This window comes from Triturus cristatus, chromosome 8 (genome assembly GCF_964204655.1).
Source record: "Triturus cristatus chromosome 8, aTriCri1.1, whole genome shotgun sequence".
NCBI classification, from domain to species: Eukaryota; Metazoa; Chordata; class Amphibia; order Caudata; family Salamandridae; genus Triturus; species Triturus cristatus.
Window position 1 is genome coordinate 512,920,097 of NC_140591.1, and position 16,445 is coordinate 512,936,541.

Genomic DNA, 16,445 nt, shown 5'->3' on the forward strand with positions numbered 1-16,445 from the left:
CGCATCGACTATATTTGGATGACAAGTAGCTATGCTAACGAGACACAAATAAATAAGCTCCCGAAGACCATCTCGGATCATAATCCCTTAGTGCTCACACTGAGTGTTAATAATATTTCTAGACCTCGCTCAAACTGGTCATTTGACAGAAAACTACTAGTTAATAATGACTATATAGATTATATTAAGGTGTGGGCACAGGGGTTTATTGATTGTAATCGGTATAGTGCCTCGCGTGAAATGGTCTGGGATTGTTTTAAGGCTTCAATCTGCGGGGAAACAATAAGCTATGTGGCTAGAAAGAGGAAGGAACTTGGTAGAGTTAATGAACTCCAACTCCAAAAACTAGCCGGAATAGAGCAGAAGCACACCGCTATAATAATGCAAGGTGGAGATGGTACCCCGACTCTTAGAGAGATGACAATCCTTAAGATGGAGATAAACAGTAGGCTGTCACAAAGAGCGGCCGAGACATACCAATCTCATCGTAAGAAGATCTATGAGGCAGGCGAGAAGGTCCGAAAGCAACTGGCCCTCCGCACTCGCCAAAAACAATCTTTGAGGTCAATTGACAGTATTAAAGCAGGTGGTCAAGAATATACAACACCTGAAACCATTTCAGAGGTTTTTAAAGAATATTACCAGAAATTATATCAAAATGAGGATATGTTGGATCCTATAACAATTAAAGCTGAACTCGCTAGATGGGCAACCGAGCAGGAGGGCATTTCAGGAATGGAGACTGCTACTAGACAAGTTCTAGAAACGGACATAACCCAGTTGGAGGTGCAAACAGCTCTCACAGAGCTTGCTTCAGGTAAAGCCGCGGGCCCAGATAAAATACCACTGGTGCTATATAAAATTCTAGGCAATATTATAATACCGCTACTTCTTGATCTATTTATAGGTATTCAGGTCCGTGGTATCCCCCCCAGATCATGGATGGAAACAAACATAGTTATCTTCCCAAAAAAAGATAAGCCTCCCGATCTGGCTGCTTCTTACCGGCCAATCTCCTTAATAAATACTGATTCGAAGCTCTACTCCAAGATTCTGGCCAATCGCCTTAGGGGGGTCGTCGAGCGCCTGGTATCCCCGTGGCAGCACGGCTTCGTCCCGGGCAGGGGCACCACGGACCACACCCGTCGTGCTGTTGCTCTGTTTGATGCCGTGGGTGTCGCGGGGGGCCGGATGTCGATGATCCTCCTAGATGCTGAGAAGGCATTTGATAGGGTTTCATGGGAGTTTTTATGGGCAGTACTAGAGCAGAACGGAGTTGGCCCCCGCCTCATGAAATCTATCAAAGCGATGTACTGTACACCTAAGGCAAGGGTCTTGGCGATGGGTCTTGAGTCTGGGTACTTCGATATTTCTCGAGGGACTCGCCAGGGGTGCCCCTGCTCTCCGATCCTTTTTGCCCTCTATATAAACCCCTTAATTCTAGAATTACTGAATACACAGATAATTAAACCCGTAACAGTAGGCCCTTTTGACACAAAAATTTTAGCCTATGCCGATGACGTGGCGGTAATAACATCCCACCCCACCGAGGCCATATTAGAAATTGAACGGATTACTCATGTCTTTGGTCGCTTCTCTGGATATTCTTTAAATAGAGACAAAACAATGGTCAGCTCCACTCAGAATACCCATTTTATGGACCCAAGGAGGGTCGATAGCGCAGTATATCTAGGTGTTCGGATTTCTTCTAAAATAGAGGAAATTGTTAAAATAAATTACGACCCTCTTCTGCAAAGAATCAAGGACGATTTGAAAAGGGTTGATGGATTACATCTCTCAATTATCGGAAGAGGTAACTTTCTTAAAATGAACATTCTACCTAGAGTTTTATATCTATTTTGTGCGATCCCGCTATTAGTCGGTGATGAAATTATTAAGGCCTTGGAGTCCCATATGGCTAAATTTGTCTGGGGGTATGAGAAAATAAGAAGATCTATACTGTATCTTTCGCTACCAGTCATGAGAGGGGGCTTGTCACTGCCTAACCTGGGATTTTATTTATGGGCCACTCTCCTTCAGCAGATGACCATATTACTTTTCGTCAAAACACCCCAAAATGAACTCGGGGATAAGTATATTCCATCAATCTTTGAGTTGGCTGTGGGAGAGAAGGCTTACGGACTTCTGGTAAAGCAGCTGGAACCCTCGTACTATAAGAAAGTCAAGTTTAAGATCATAAAAAGTGCTTGGGGAATCTGGAGGAAAACTACGAGGCAATTAAATATATCTAAATACAACAGATATACTTCATTGTGGCGTTCTACAATTTTACCAGCACAGGTATATGATAGTATATCCAGAAATTGGGAATATTTAGGAGTTCTAACAATAGGGGATTTCTTACTGCACAGCAATATCAATAGATTTCAAACACTGCAGAGAAGATTTCTTATTCCTGCTAACAGTGCATTCAAATTTGTACAGATAAACACGATCCTAAATATAAAAAGTGCCGATTTATCTCTTGACAATATCCCTGTATTTGACTGCTTGAACAAGTCCACAACTAGGATTGGCACTATATATGGAATCCTAATGGAAAGTCAGCAGGATGATTTGGAAAAAACGGAAACAAGATGGTCAAGTAAATTAAATAATCCCAACGTGGATATTGATATGTCCCTAACCCTTTCAATGAAGGTGCTTATTACATCTAATCTGAAAGCTCAGCTATACAAGACCATATATGATCTCTATTTTACACCATCCAAGCTCTATTCCTGGGGGAAAAGAACAACTTCCGAATGCCCAAGATGTCGGAAGACTGGGGCACATCTACTCCACATGCTTTACGAATGCGATAAACTTAAAAGATCTAAAAGATATGATAGCCGGTTTTTGGAGGGAAGTCTTTGGGCACTCGGTAGCTGAATCACCCACCTTGTATATGCTGGGTTATGATAATTCACTGGGACACACTAAGGAAAAAGAAACATGTCTTTTCTTGGGGGCGGCGGTCTGTAGAATAATTTTGACAGCTCGATGGAAGGATATAGACCCCCCCAATTTCCAGGTCTGGTTTTCCAGGCTGTTAGGCATGTATAATCAGGAAAAGGCGATTTTTGCATGTAAAGGCAAAACGGGGAGAGCCTTAGGTAATAAGATTTGGAAACCGATTGAGACGTATATTAATAGATTTATGTAATTGAATTATGTCTAAATGTATCTATTTGTGTGTAATGGTTCATTGTTTTTTTTAAGTCTTTAGACTGTATGTGTAATGAATTTTGATTGTAATGCTCAAGGTTGCAATAAAAAATTTTTTTTTTAAAAAAGGATTATTTTTCTCTAAATCAGGTGGCGTTTGCTCAAAATTTTTATTTAGCATAATTTCTTATACCGGCGCACTCGGCGTCAGCAACGTAGAATTTGGTTGATACGGGGGAGGATTTTTATAAAACATGTCCTCTAGCACTTCATCCTCTGATTCATTCACACCATACTTGTAACCTTCTAACCCTGTATGGTTTCTCTTTTCTGTACACTTTCTGCCATCGGCTCATCCTGTCCTCATGACTTTCCTGACCACAATGTCTACCAAACATGTAATTGTACCTTCTTCCACTCCGATGTCTTTTCCTTTCATACATCTCTTCTTCCCATTCCGTCAAGGCCTCAAACTGAGTAGGTCTAGGCCTTGGTTCTAGTCTCACCATTCTTTCTCTTAAGTTGCCTAATACAGCTAAATTAAATGAACCACTTTCCGGAAATGCTAGTACTCCATCTTCTTTCGTGCACTTTGCCCAATTCTCTAATCAGATATTGTTAGACTTGGGGGTCTCTAGTTGGCACAGGTATGCACTTGTGACAAATAGGGACCTCCTCCTCTAGTCAGGGCAAGGGGGTACACTCCTAAAATAACCCCTGCTCACCCCCTTGGTCCCCCAAAAGTCCATTTAATTGACCTCACAAGAGACATGAGTCGTGGAGGTCTTTGCAAATTTCAGGCGATTAATTCTTTCAAACCAGTCGGTTGGTTTACAAGATCAGGTGAATTAACATCTCCCCGGCTCTCAGTTCGAAATTTGCAAAGACCTCCACGACTCATGTCTCTTGTGAGGTCAATTAAATCGACTTTTGCTGAAATTAGAAGCATAACGCACGCGCAGTGATTGTTGACTCTTGCGTAGGGCTACATATATATCCCTCCATCCCGAGGAAGACCCGCCGTGACTTTTATTTATTTTGCGCCTTACATAGGGTTGAAACGTCGACGCACACTAGGAGTCTACACAACTTCTCAGTTCATAAATCAATTCATACATGATCATGAGGCGTATGTGATCAATCATATGGACTTAATCAAGAATTGCTTCCTCCCAATTATTTCTTTATTTGTTATATTATGTGTATTAAGTGTATCGTCTGTATTGATTTTTACATGTCACTCTTTCCTCACAACTGTATTGTTGTAGCCTAGCTGAGTTATTACCTCTTCAAGATATTGATTGAAACTTTCGCTTGGGTGTTGCTATTTATTTTTCTTCTTTTCCAAAATCATGGATACATGTTACATGTAATATATTTGTATTGTGAACATCCCAAAGCAATTGTAAATCCCCCGACAGAACCATTGTATTCGTATAATTAAAAGAAAGGGGCCAGAAAGATCTGAATGTGCAAAACTACTAGTTCATGAGGAACAAACGTTCCATAAAACATCGTAGAGCGAATAAAATAGGTCTATTCTAATCAGATACATGTATGGTACCCATATTTCGCTACCATAAAAGATGCAGGCGATTTCGGTGGCGGAAGTATCTGTCCTTCCCTAGTCACAATCAGCTTCTCCTTTTTAAATAGACATTTAATTTTCCCAAACCATGACTTTTTCTCTTTCTCAGGTGGATCGTAGTACATCATTTTTGTTTATCCTTATTTCTGAATCACTAGACCTTTCAAAACACTCCCCTTTCAATTATTCCGTATGTTGTCCTATTACAGCACGACTCACACTAACGCACCAATCCTGTGCGCCTACGTCACTCCTGAAGTTCTCTAATCCCAGCGCGACTCACACTAACGCACCAATCCTGTGCGCCTACGTCACACTAGTTATTCTCCACTCCTAGCGCGGCTCACACCAGAGCACCAATCTGTGAAAGCTTTGTCTCTCTACGGCTGGCCAATCCCAGCGCGGTCTTTCTGACGTCAGCTTCTCTCACTACTTCTGCTTCTGCTGACCCCTCCTTTACAAAATTTATCGGCAAACTTTTCTTACATTCTCTTTAATCAAATCTGTTAGTAATGACATAAAAACACCACCATTGCCTGTTTCACTGAAGCAAAGGGATAGCTTTGTCCATTTACACAAGAATTCTGTATTTCCAGTAGGCAGAGCTTACCTCTACCCTACCACAGAATTATTCTGTTCGCCAAAGAAGTAACACTTCCCTCTACCTTACCCTTCTAACAAGCAAAAAGGCTAACCGTTTCTCTGGGGATAAAACACATGTGCAGACTACACTGTTCCTGAGAATTAAGGCCAGAGTTTCACGAGAGAATCTGTTGCTATGCACTCACACACTCTCACACAGAAATGTCCCTAACGATAACACACAACGATGTTACCAACTAGAACCCAGACAATGCATTGTGCGACTTCACTTGCCACACATTTCCCCGTGTACCTACAGGGCGACCAGACAATACACTGTGCAACTTCACTTGCCACACGTTTTCCCCGTGTACCTACAGGGCATCCACCTTCCTACATCCCGGAAGTCTTCAAAGCAACATAAAAATCGCCGTGACTCAACATAGAATGTTAGAACATGTACCAATAATCAATAATCAAAATCAATAATCAATAATCATCAAACCAATGCAATAAAACCATTATTAATCACCAAACTAGCCAAAAATAACCATCAATCTGCTACCAGAAAACTGCTCCAGCGGAAAAGGGCTAATATACATAACCTCCTTGCGTCACAGACCCATCTTCACTCTTACTCATTTATACATGCATTCATTGGTGGGGCCCATAACACCAACACTCATACGTCTCACACGAATCTGCACACAGGAGTAAAAGAAGCGCTGGACATGTGGGGGGTACCTTGTTATCTATTGGGAGAAAAATTCCTTTACATGATGTACATTATATACATTAGTACCTATAGAATCCTAACTTTAACATCAAGACACTCCACCACTTGGTCGATGGACCAATTAGTTGGACTGGTTGATGGTGATTTAGAACCAGCTAAAACACATTTAAAGCTTCGGAACCTTCAGTTAACTTTCAATTTCTTTTTAAAGAATCACAAACTCATTTTCTTATTAATCAATATTTAGTTCATCCATTAATTCAATCTGTTGGCATATTCAGGATAACAGTTAAATTCAGATTTCTTATGATCAGCATAACAATATATTTACCTAAAATTTGATATTGGCGACCATCTCCAGAAGAACCCGTCAACCCACTACATAAATCAAATTCCCTTCCGGTGAAACTGTCCCTCTTTAGCCAAAGAGAAACCCAGGTAAGTCCACGAAGTCTCCCTCAGCACGACGCAGTCCCCTCAATTTTAACAAGGACCAGGCAATCGCGCCTACGAATCAGTCAATCGATCCTCCACACCAACGGTCACCAACAGGAAAGTGATACATGCCTCTTTCCCTCTTTCAAATTTCCCCTTACATACCCTTGTTCCCCTTACTTTATGACAATGTGCAACAATTTCAGAGTAGAAGTGTTCTGATTGGCTAAATTCTCTGAAATTGCAAGAAGTGGTGATATTCCCATGTTTGTCTGTTTCCCATGGGACAGAGTATGCCATCTCTCAGAATTGTATTATTCTCACGGGTTCACAGACAAAAGTTCAGAAGTAAGAACATGTAAACCTTCTTGTACAGGACACTATTGTCTTTTCAGTCATTCACACTAGTTGGGTCTTGGCAGTCCTCCACGTTCCTATCCTTGACAAGGAACACCGTATTTTCATTTTGAGGTCGCCTGGAGATCTTCAGAGCAATCAGAGTCTGCGCAGTAGGCATCGCGTTCACATGACGGTGGCCACTTCCGAACGCCATCTTAAGTACTGCGGCCTAGTAGACCCGAACGCCAACTTAAACAAACATAACAGTAATTAATATATAAAAATGAAGATTCTAATGTTAAACCAGCACTAATCCCAATATTTATTAGTATTTTCCTAGCTTGTAGCAACATTCAAAGCAATAATACTCACCGTTCTGCAGCACTGGAGGCACAAACCATCAGAAAAGCAATATAAACCATGCAATTCTCTATTTCCACACATTCTACAGTTAGTTTGCTTACCATGATTAATCATTTAGTTATTAGCCATGCAATTTGCATTTTAGTCCCACATGTATTTCGTGTTTATTAAGGTGTAATGGGTTGATTAGTATTTCCACACCAAACTATTTAGTACAAATTAATATTTAGAATGATTACGTATTTAAATTTCATGCAGAATAGAGGAGGTATACAACATTTTGCTTTACCTGCTCCATCACACCAAACAAGGTCATCTGGTTGCACTAGACCTGGTCAAAGTCAAACGTTAATACTGACTGCGATGGAGTGCAGGTCAAATACAAGGAAAAGGTTTGTCCTGGTGGAAAGAACCTTCTGACAGATAAACTTTTATGAAGAAAAAGTGGTTGTCGATAAATCATCAGTGGAGCAAGCTGCAAAGTGGATCCAAAGCAGGGCTTAATGACGGTGAGTTGCTAAAGAGGGTGGTCCCACGGAAGCCATCAACGAAAGTGTGAAAGCTCTGAGCAGGCAAAGTCTGATGTCCAGGCCCAAGAAGGCCTAGGTGCCAATCAACTGCTCCTTGACTTCTGTCCTGATAAAGTCCTCTATGTTCGCACAAAGAAATTTTCTGGAAGTCTGATCTCCTTCACCGGGGCAAACCATGAAGTTGAGCCTGACTGGCTATTCAACATTGATGGCTGCAGCTTCAATAGTGACCTCAGTCTCCGTTGGTCTCCAGGCAGAAAGTTGACAAAAAGTTTACAAGTCCCACTTCTTGACAGTTGGGTGCAGGAGGAGAACACTCTGACACCAGCCAACATTCCAAGAACTGGGGGTAGGACTTCGGGAGCAGAACTCACTGCAACAACAATTTAGCACTAATTAAATGTAATAGTCTAAATCAGTGTTAATCAATGGGAGAGCCAGCTTTGCCGTAGTCAATATGACTTTGGATTTTTTCGCTGTCAGGTCACGTAAAATATTAAACATGCATGTTCCAATTTTTAAATGCCATGCACCATACACTTAGGGCAGTTAGAGGATAAATTAGGGGCGACTTATCAGTATTAAATAGGAAGGTTTAGGCCCGGTAAATGGTTTGTTTTGACAGGTCGAATTGGCAGTTTAATACTGCACAGTTAGGCTGTCATGACAGACTCAGTGACTTGTTTTAATGTGCTAATTTAGTGGGTGGCACAATGAGTCCTGCAGGCCCACTAGCAGCATTTATTTTACAGGCTCTGGGTATCATATAGTAAGAACTTACAATAAATTAAATGTGCCATTTAGGGGTATGCCAATTCCATCATGTTTAGGAAGGAAAGCGCAACACTTTTCTACTTGCGAGCAGGGGTAATGTGTGCCCAGTCCTATAGCTAGCCAAAACGTGCTCAACGAAAGAAAACAAAACATTTTAAGTAATGGCACGCAAAATATAGTGTTTTCCAAATGTTACGATTACTTACAATAAACATTTCGACAATATAGTAGTTGAGTATGCTGCAAATATATTTTTTTTAAAGATACATCTGAAGATATCACTATTGACAAAACATAATTTGAGAAAAGTTCCAGATTTGAATCCCTATTCAAAAGGTTTATAAAGAAAAGACACAGCTTTGGTGCCAGATGCAAAATGCAAATTCTTTTTTGGATTGTGTACATATGGCACGTTAAAGAGGGTTAGTTGAGACGGAGGCAGTCTCTTTGTAAGAGTGGTAGGCATTTCCTGTGACACAGGCAGAGCTTGTAGCATTAAGCAGCCAATTGGACCTCAACGTTGCCCGCCACTTATGATGCCCTCGTGAATCTCTCTCACCAGATGGAGATAGGGTTATTCATCCCCGTGTATGTGTTTGTGATAGCAGCTGAAGGCAGATTTCATGGTAAGACTGTCCAAAATTATGTTACTCATTAGTTTATTTGACAAGTTCAAATAATATTCCACTCTGATTCAAACTGGATGCAACATTTTTTCAAAAAACATACTTGAAGTGACACATTGTTTTAGACGAATATTCAAAATGAATCAGATGGCACATGGGATAGAGGAGTGATGGAGAAACATAAGGAAGGTTTGGAATTTGTGAGCATGTTTCGATTCGCTGTGGGTGATCTCCAAGTGTGGCTGCCGTGAAGCATGTTTGGCCTTCATCAATGTGTACCAAAACCTGATGATGGTACTCTCCATGGCATAGACAGACCTAGTTTAAAAACAACTGTTAAACAATGTCGCTAAATGAAAATCCATCATTATTTGCCTATAAAGGTTAGCAATATCTTGTATTTTCGGAACAGCAGGTCAGTAAGGGAGATATGTTGAAATTGTTGCCCTAGGAAGGAAAGAAGCCAGTTAAAGATGATTCAATCTCATAAATATCTCTCACATGTATTCAGAAAGACAGTTTCCTTTTTAGTCGGAATATACTGTATTTTTATTTAATCAATAAAACATAGCTGGAAATAAATCTGCAACTCATGATATTGTATTTGCTATTTTCATATACGAGCCGAGAGGGTTGCAAAGCTTTAAGGACGACCATCATTTCTTCGTGCACTGCAAACAAACAGCCATCTGTGCATCTGTGCATGTACCGGCCGCTGTGGGACGAGGGCCCTTTCAGTGTTTGGCAAACTCAGAATGAGGCGGCAGAAAGCAGACTAAGGCCTCGAATACAAACGCCTCGTGAAAGGTCGACTCCCGTGCAAACCACTGTTTTCACTAGTGTTTGAAATATAAGGTTGTCGGAAATTTCACCCGAAAATTTCAACAGGTTTTAGGGTAAGACAGTTTTTAAAAAATCACAATGAAATATAGTGGGCTTTTCAACGGGTTAAGATCTAGGATTTGTATTTTTATAAAGGTAAAGTACATTGTCTTTTTATTTAACAGGCATAGAGATCTAATCAAATGTAATTTACCCTAATTGAAATAAGCAAATTAAATAATAAATAGTAGTTAGTGTTAGGCTTAGCATTACGTTCAGTTTAATGGGCGCCACATGTTACCAATGTTCTCCTGACTGTAATTTGATTTGATTAATTGTATATTGATTGTTTAGAGTCAGTACTATTATTAGCACTTAAGATGTTCCTTCATTATTTCTAGTTTGATGAAAAATGATTGAATATAAAATATTCAGACATGAGCTATTGATAACCGGCTAAATTGAGGGTCAAGAAAGAGAACATTTATTTTATGTTAATTTATATTTAATTAACTTAAAGTAAGTCATTTCTGATAAAAAACCAATAATTAGAGTTGTCGTAGATTAACAAGATTTAGAAACAGAAGATGACAATACAGCTATGAAAACAAGTTTGTGGTGTCGATGTCATTCTTACGTTCTTTTAAAAATAGGCAGACGAAATGATAAAAGACCCGGCATAAAGGAGTGTCAATTTAAATTAAAGCTGTCACTGACATGTGTTTCATTGTTAGGTCGGACTTTTTTTGGTCACTAGACTTTTAGAAATCTCTTTAAATCCAAGTCAAATACGGTCATGCTAAATTAATGCAGATCTTTAAATTTCATGAGGTTCTCTGGATACAAATGAGCTTATTTATGAGCCCCTGCGTCACTTTTGTGCTGACGTTGCATCACTTTTTGTGACTCACCGGAGGCGTTAAATATGCGCCACATTTCACCCTATGTACAAAGTGACGAATCTGTGCAGCTGCGTCACTTTGTAAAGCCCTGCGCCACATTATACCTGCTTCAGGCATAATGTATGGAGGGTGGGCGTTCCCCCACAAAAAGCCTTGTAGAAGTGGTGCATTGAAATCTATGAGATTTCAGTGCACCACTTGTAGGACGCCTTTGCGTCAATATCTTACTCCTGCCTCACAGCAGTTTTCTGACACACGCTGACAGATACATCAGTAATACTGACATGTCTGTCATTCCTTGCGATATGATGCGTCATAGAGTAAACATGATGCATCCATCATGTCGCAAGGAGGGTGCAGTGAAAACTGTTGCATCGCTGTTTTCACACAGTTTTCATAAATGAGGCCCATAGGATCTTACTTACGTATCCGTCAACACAACTTACTCAGGGATTCGAATTTTAAAATACGTCTGTTTACAGAGATCCACATTAATTGGAAGAATCATGTTGCCAAGTGAGGAAATATGAATTTTTATGATCAATTGTGTCCCCTATCTTAGACCCCAACGGCTCCATGTACGTGCTACAAGTACATGTATGTTCCCTCCACTTCCAGCTATGAAGACGCAAATACATGTGCGTCCAACATTAACATGTCCTCTTTCATATCCACCATGAATGGGTCGGATATTCCGTTCCTAAGTATGCTTGGCCACCGACTTTATATGGTGCACCTTTCACGTTTTTCAGCTCTGGCGAGTAGGCCCTGAATTCTGCCATCGAGCCTTTTCCTGCCTTCTGCCTCTGAAAGCTCCAGCCTGAGCCTACGTCTGTATCCATGACCTTTGTCCTACTCCCTGCGCGGCTAACGGTGCCTGGCTTGGCCTGTTGCCTGCCAAGACTGTATTCAGCCTTCAAGTTATCTGCTCCGCTCCTCGAGAAATGCATTCCTGTCTAGTGGTTTAGGTAAACATCCTTCCAGCTACAGAGCAAAGGGCCCGGCCTTACTGTCTCCATGCAAGTAATTCATGACTCCTGTTCCATGGCAGGCTCATGCCCCCTCGCATCTCATGTAGACACGTAGACGCTTATACACGCACTAGCAGTCAGTATAGAATAGACTTTGCTCAAGAGACCTTTCCTTCCAGATAATACAGTTCCTTAAACACAAGATATTAGATACGATTTGGGATTAGGTTGTTCTGACATCTCAGACTTCTGTCTCCTCATGTAGGGCTAAATGTCAAGTTCCCTTCACCCTCCAGTTACACGTTAATCACACGTCATGCAGCTGCGCGCGCATCTCTGTCATATATTTCTGCTGACATTGCAGGATTCTCTTATGGATCCACCCACCTGTGACATCTTCATAATGACGTTTCCAGTACACTCCCTTATGCACGCCTATTGTAACGCCTTTTTCATTACGTATGTGTATTCTTATCTCCTCTATCAGCTGTTACGCCTCTTACATCTGTCTTTACTGTGATGCATTGACTATATATATTAAAACCTGTCAATAATGTTTGTCTATTCCCTTCCCGAACCTTCGTGGTGACGGAATCGGGTTGCCTGGTTCGAACCAATTCCTTTGTAAGGAATAAATTCCCATTTGAAACCTCAAATACCACGGATTCTGCCTCTTATTTTTACTGAGTTATTCTTATTGAATTTTACCGCATAAATTAAGTCTAGGTAATTTAAATTTACCACACAAGTTAAGTGCATAGTAGACGTTCAATCATCACTTTAACGCTCAAGTAACTTGATTGTTAAAGAAATGCGGAAGCATGGAAGCGTGGAATCTAGAAGCTACCTGAAGATTGTTAGTCAGAAAATTCCACACTTGGACAAGGAAACATCTAATGTAAGCTTTAGGAAATGGTCTAACTCCTGGTATTAGCATTGATCAAGCTGAGATATTAAGTCAAAAATAAACTGCCTATGTCAGTACTTCTGAATATTTTTACAAGTATAATTTAAGTAGACTATTTCTATTCCGGACCCTCGCCATAAACTTACAGCAATACTAATTTACATGATAAATGTCCCGGTGACCAAGCATCTTTTTCCCAATATGTCCGATTAACAGTATTAAAAGATTATGGGAAAGAACCAAGTGGAAAAGGAGATTTGCATAATGCTCTGTACGCAAGCAAGTTAAATAAAAAAATGTCAATAACTAATTGATTAGATCTTTAGCTCTTTGCCCCATGCTAACCAATGTTTGCAAATAATAAAATCTACAGAGAGTTTGCTTCGTTTCTTTACTTTAGGAGGCCTTTTATTCACAATGAAGAGGGTGAGAATATAAAATTTGCTAGCTACCATGAAGGAAAGCTTCACTTCAATTAAGGACGTGGATGCAAGTATTATGCTTATCTCTTCCTTAATTTTCCACACAGCAGCCTTAACAACACATTAGATACACAAGACTACATATCTCATGAGACTTTGTACTGAAAAGAGAAAACAACCATAGAGGCAGTCCCATATAAACAACATCAAGGAACAGCACTTCCTCTTTCTTCAGGGGGGAAATACGCCTTATCCCACTTTCCTCTCAATAATCTTGCTTCTGATCTGACCCTGTAAATAACAAAGGGTATCCAGCATCAGACGTAATAGACATAAATTATGACTTCAATCCACAATATTCATAAGACAACATTACATTTTAATGAGGAATCAGATTATACAATTTAAAAAAGTAACTTTCCATTATTGTAAACTTTGTAAATTCTGGACAGGGTTAACAATTAACTCTCTATAATGGCTATACTTATCCAACATATATATTCCTGTATATCCTGGGAGGGTAAAGAAAAGCATGTATGACCAAACTGGGGGGATAATCTCGCCTCTCTGCCCTTAATAAAATTGAAACTTTCCTTCTCGGTAGCTAGGAAATTTTATATTCTATGTCAGGACCGGAGGCTCGGATTATACTAGTTCAAAGCTGATTCACAACCGGCGAGGCCATGCCCATGATAGGCTTGAAATAGAAAGCCTTAAAAGTAGAGTCGGAGGACAAGTTCCCTGCCCTGAGGATGTCCTTGAGATGACTCCCTAAGGAGAAAGCTTTCAAACCATAGCTCCCCTGGTGGAATGAGTTCATATCCACACCTGCTTCTTGTAGCACCCATCGCATCCAATGAGTGATCGTGGTAGCAAATACTAGTTTGACTTGTGTCTTTAGTGACATAAAAATTTGTGACACACCAGGAGGGCGATATTCTTTGGTTATCGGCACATAAACCCTGAGACATCGCACCACACACAATTTCGGTTTATCAGGAAAAGGTGGATAATGAACTACTCTGGTATTGTACTTCTTCCACTAGGCAATCGTAAATTACAACCCTTCCAGGGTAAAGATGCATGAAAAGATTTCCAGAGGTCATACATCTGGCAACCGTTTACACGAGATCCGACAAAGAAGGATTGCTAGTTTGCCAGTGAGTTTCTTCTGTGAAAGGTAAGGGTTATCTACCAAGATTGCGGTAGCCTGAGCACTATGTTAACATCCCACAAGGAAGGTTACTTCAAACGCGGAGGAAATGACAGACAGATAGTGATGTAGCGCCCAAAGAGTTTGAAATTTGTAGGGGTGCATCATATTCACTGTTAGTTGGCACTCGCATATAATCAATGTATATTTAGATGTGTCGTGCGAAATTTATTAAGAAATGTATCAGCTGTATCGCAATATAGAAGTGTTAGAGATGTGAAACCATATAGTGAACGTATTCAGTGAAATGTGTAATGATTAGTTTTCGTTTAATGCAATGTATTAGGCTAAAACGTGCAACCTAATTGAATTAACTCATGTATGTCGTTTATCCACGTATGTGAAAGTAAAAGTACTAATGTTAGAATGTAATTCAATGGTGTGTTTAACCTGGTAGAGGCCCGAATTCACATAGGTCGTTGAGAAGAAGGGCCTGGAATTTCTTATGTTAGCTGAGTGCAGTAGGCCGCAAGTGATTTATTCTAGTAGAGGTTTTGGGCTGCAGAAAATTGCAAAGTTAAAAGATGCGACGTATTTCTCCATCCCATGATCTCACCGCAGGTGCAAGGACAGTTGGTTCGTTAGTAGAAAAGGTCTTTGTCTAAGAATTGAATTATGGGAGAAGCCAGACATGGGAGTACTTTGGAATGTACCAATCGCAACTCCTAGCGCGGACGGTGTCTGGGACTCAAGGCCAAGCTGATGGACGATGGAAGATGGACAGCGCGGAATTGAAAAGTACTGAAAGAAGACCTGGCCGAGGAGGTGTGTCGAAGGGCGTGTTCTATGTTTTGGGGTTTCGTATTAGGGACAGCACCCCGAGGGTTGTGCAGAAGAGAGTAGCCCAGAGCAGGGAGAAGAGGTGGGCGAGGAGCTAGAAGGAATACTTTAGATTGAACCCTCACTAAGTGAAGACTTCTTTGGGAGTTTCACTTCTGACACCTTTTTCGATTTCTTGGGTCTTAAGGGAATGCTAAGTAGGGATGTCATCTAGCATAGAGTAGGGACAGAGATGCGTTGGTTTAATGATTCCTAATATCGACATTGGCTTGGTAGTTATCTACCACATGCTTTTAGAGTTTGTGCTTTTGTTTGTATTTAGTCGTATGCGGATTCTTCGTAGAGTAGCATTTGTGTTAGTGCCTATTTACCTGTTGTGCCTTGTATTGAGGTGCTTATATCTGCAGATGTTTTTGCTGATAATAAAATCCCGAGAGCAATAGAGATTGAGTTTCGAGTCATTAATTATGTCAAATTGCGGAAGGTATTCACTGATAATTGTGTTTGCTCCCTCTACGCTATTGGGCAAGTAAAAAGGTTTACTCGACCAGAGTGGGTTCTTGGAGATAATTGGAAACAAGAAATTGGGCCCCAGCAGTTGGTAGCAGAGTCGGATGGTTACTTCTGATAGCGAGGGACGATTAGATTAAGATAAGTGATCCTTGAGACCCATATACGATAAGTGATGGTGAATCATCAGACGGTGAGCAGCGGACGACGGCAGATGGTGAACATAGACGGCGAGTAGCAGTGCGGCAGGAAGCAGCAGTTCTTGGAGTGAGTATGAATAGGATGAGATGTTGTAGATTGCGGTGTTGATTTGATGTGTGATGTCTTGCGGAGTTAGAGTGGATTTTGAGTGATTGTGAGATCAGGCTGTGAGCGCGCGCAGCCCGGGAATTGTGGTGTAGAAGACACCTGTGGTAGATTTTGTTGACCGCCCAAAGGAGATCGTGAGGTACCATCGATCACCTGGACCGAGATAGGGGGAGCGAATGTGTGCATGCATGACAACTCGACGCTGGTCGTGTGTTGCTGTATGTGAAGTTGAGTACTTGAAACCTATCAGAGGCGATCTGTCTGGCCGGACGGGGACAGACAGTTGCCAACCGAGGTCAACAATTGCGAGAGACTGTGGACGAACAGTCAGAGGCTGTGGACAGACAGCCAGAGAAGTAACTTGTTTGGGACAAACGGTTATTTCAGTGTATGATTGGGATGAATGCAGGCGTGAGACGTAAGTGAAAGAAAAGGGAACTGCTGCGAAAGAAGGAAGGTGACGTCAGA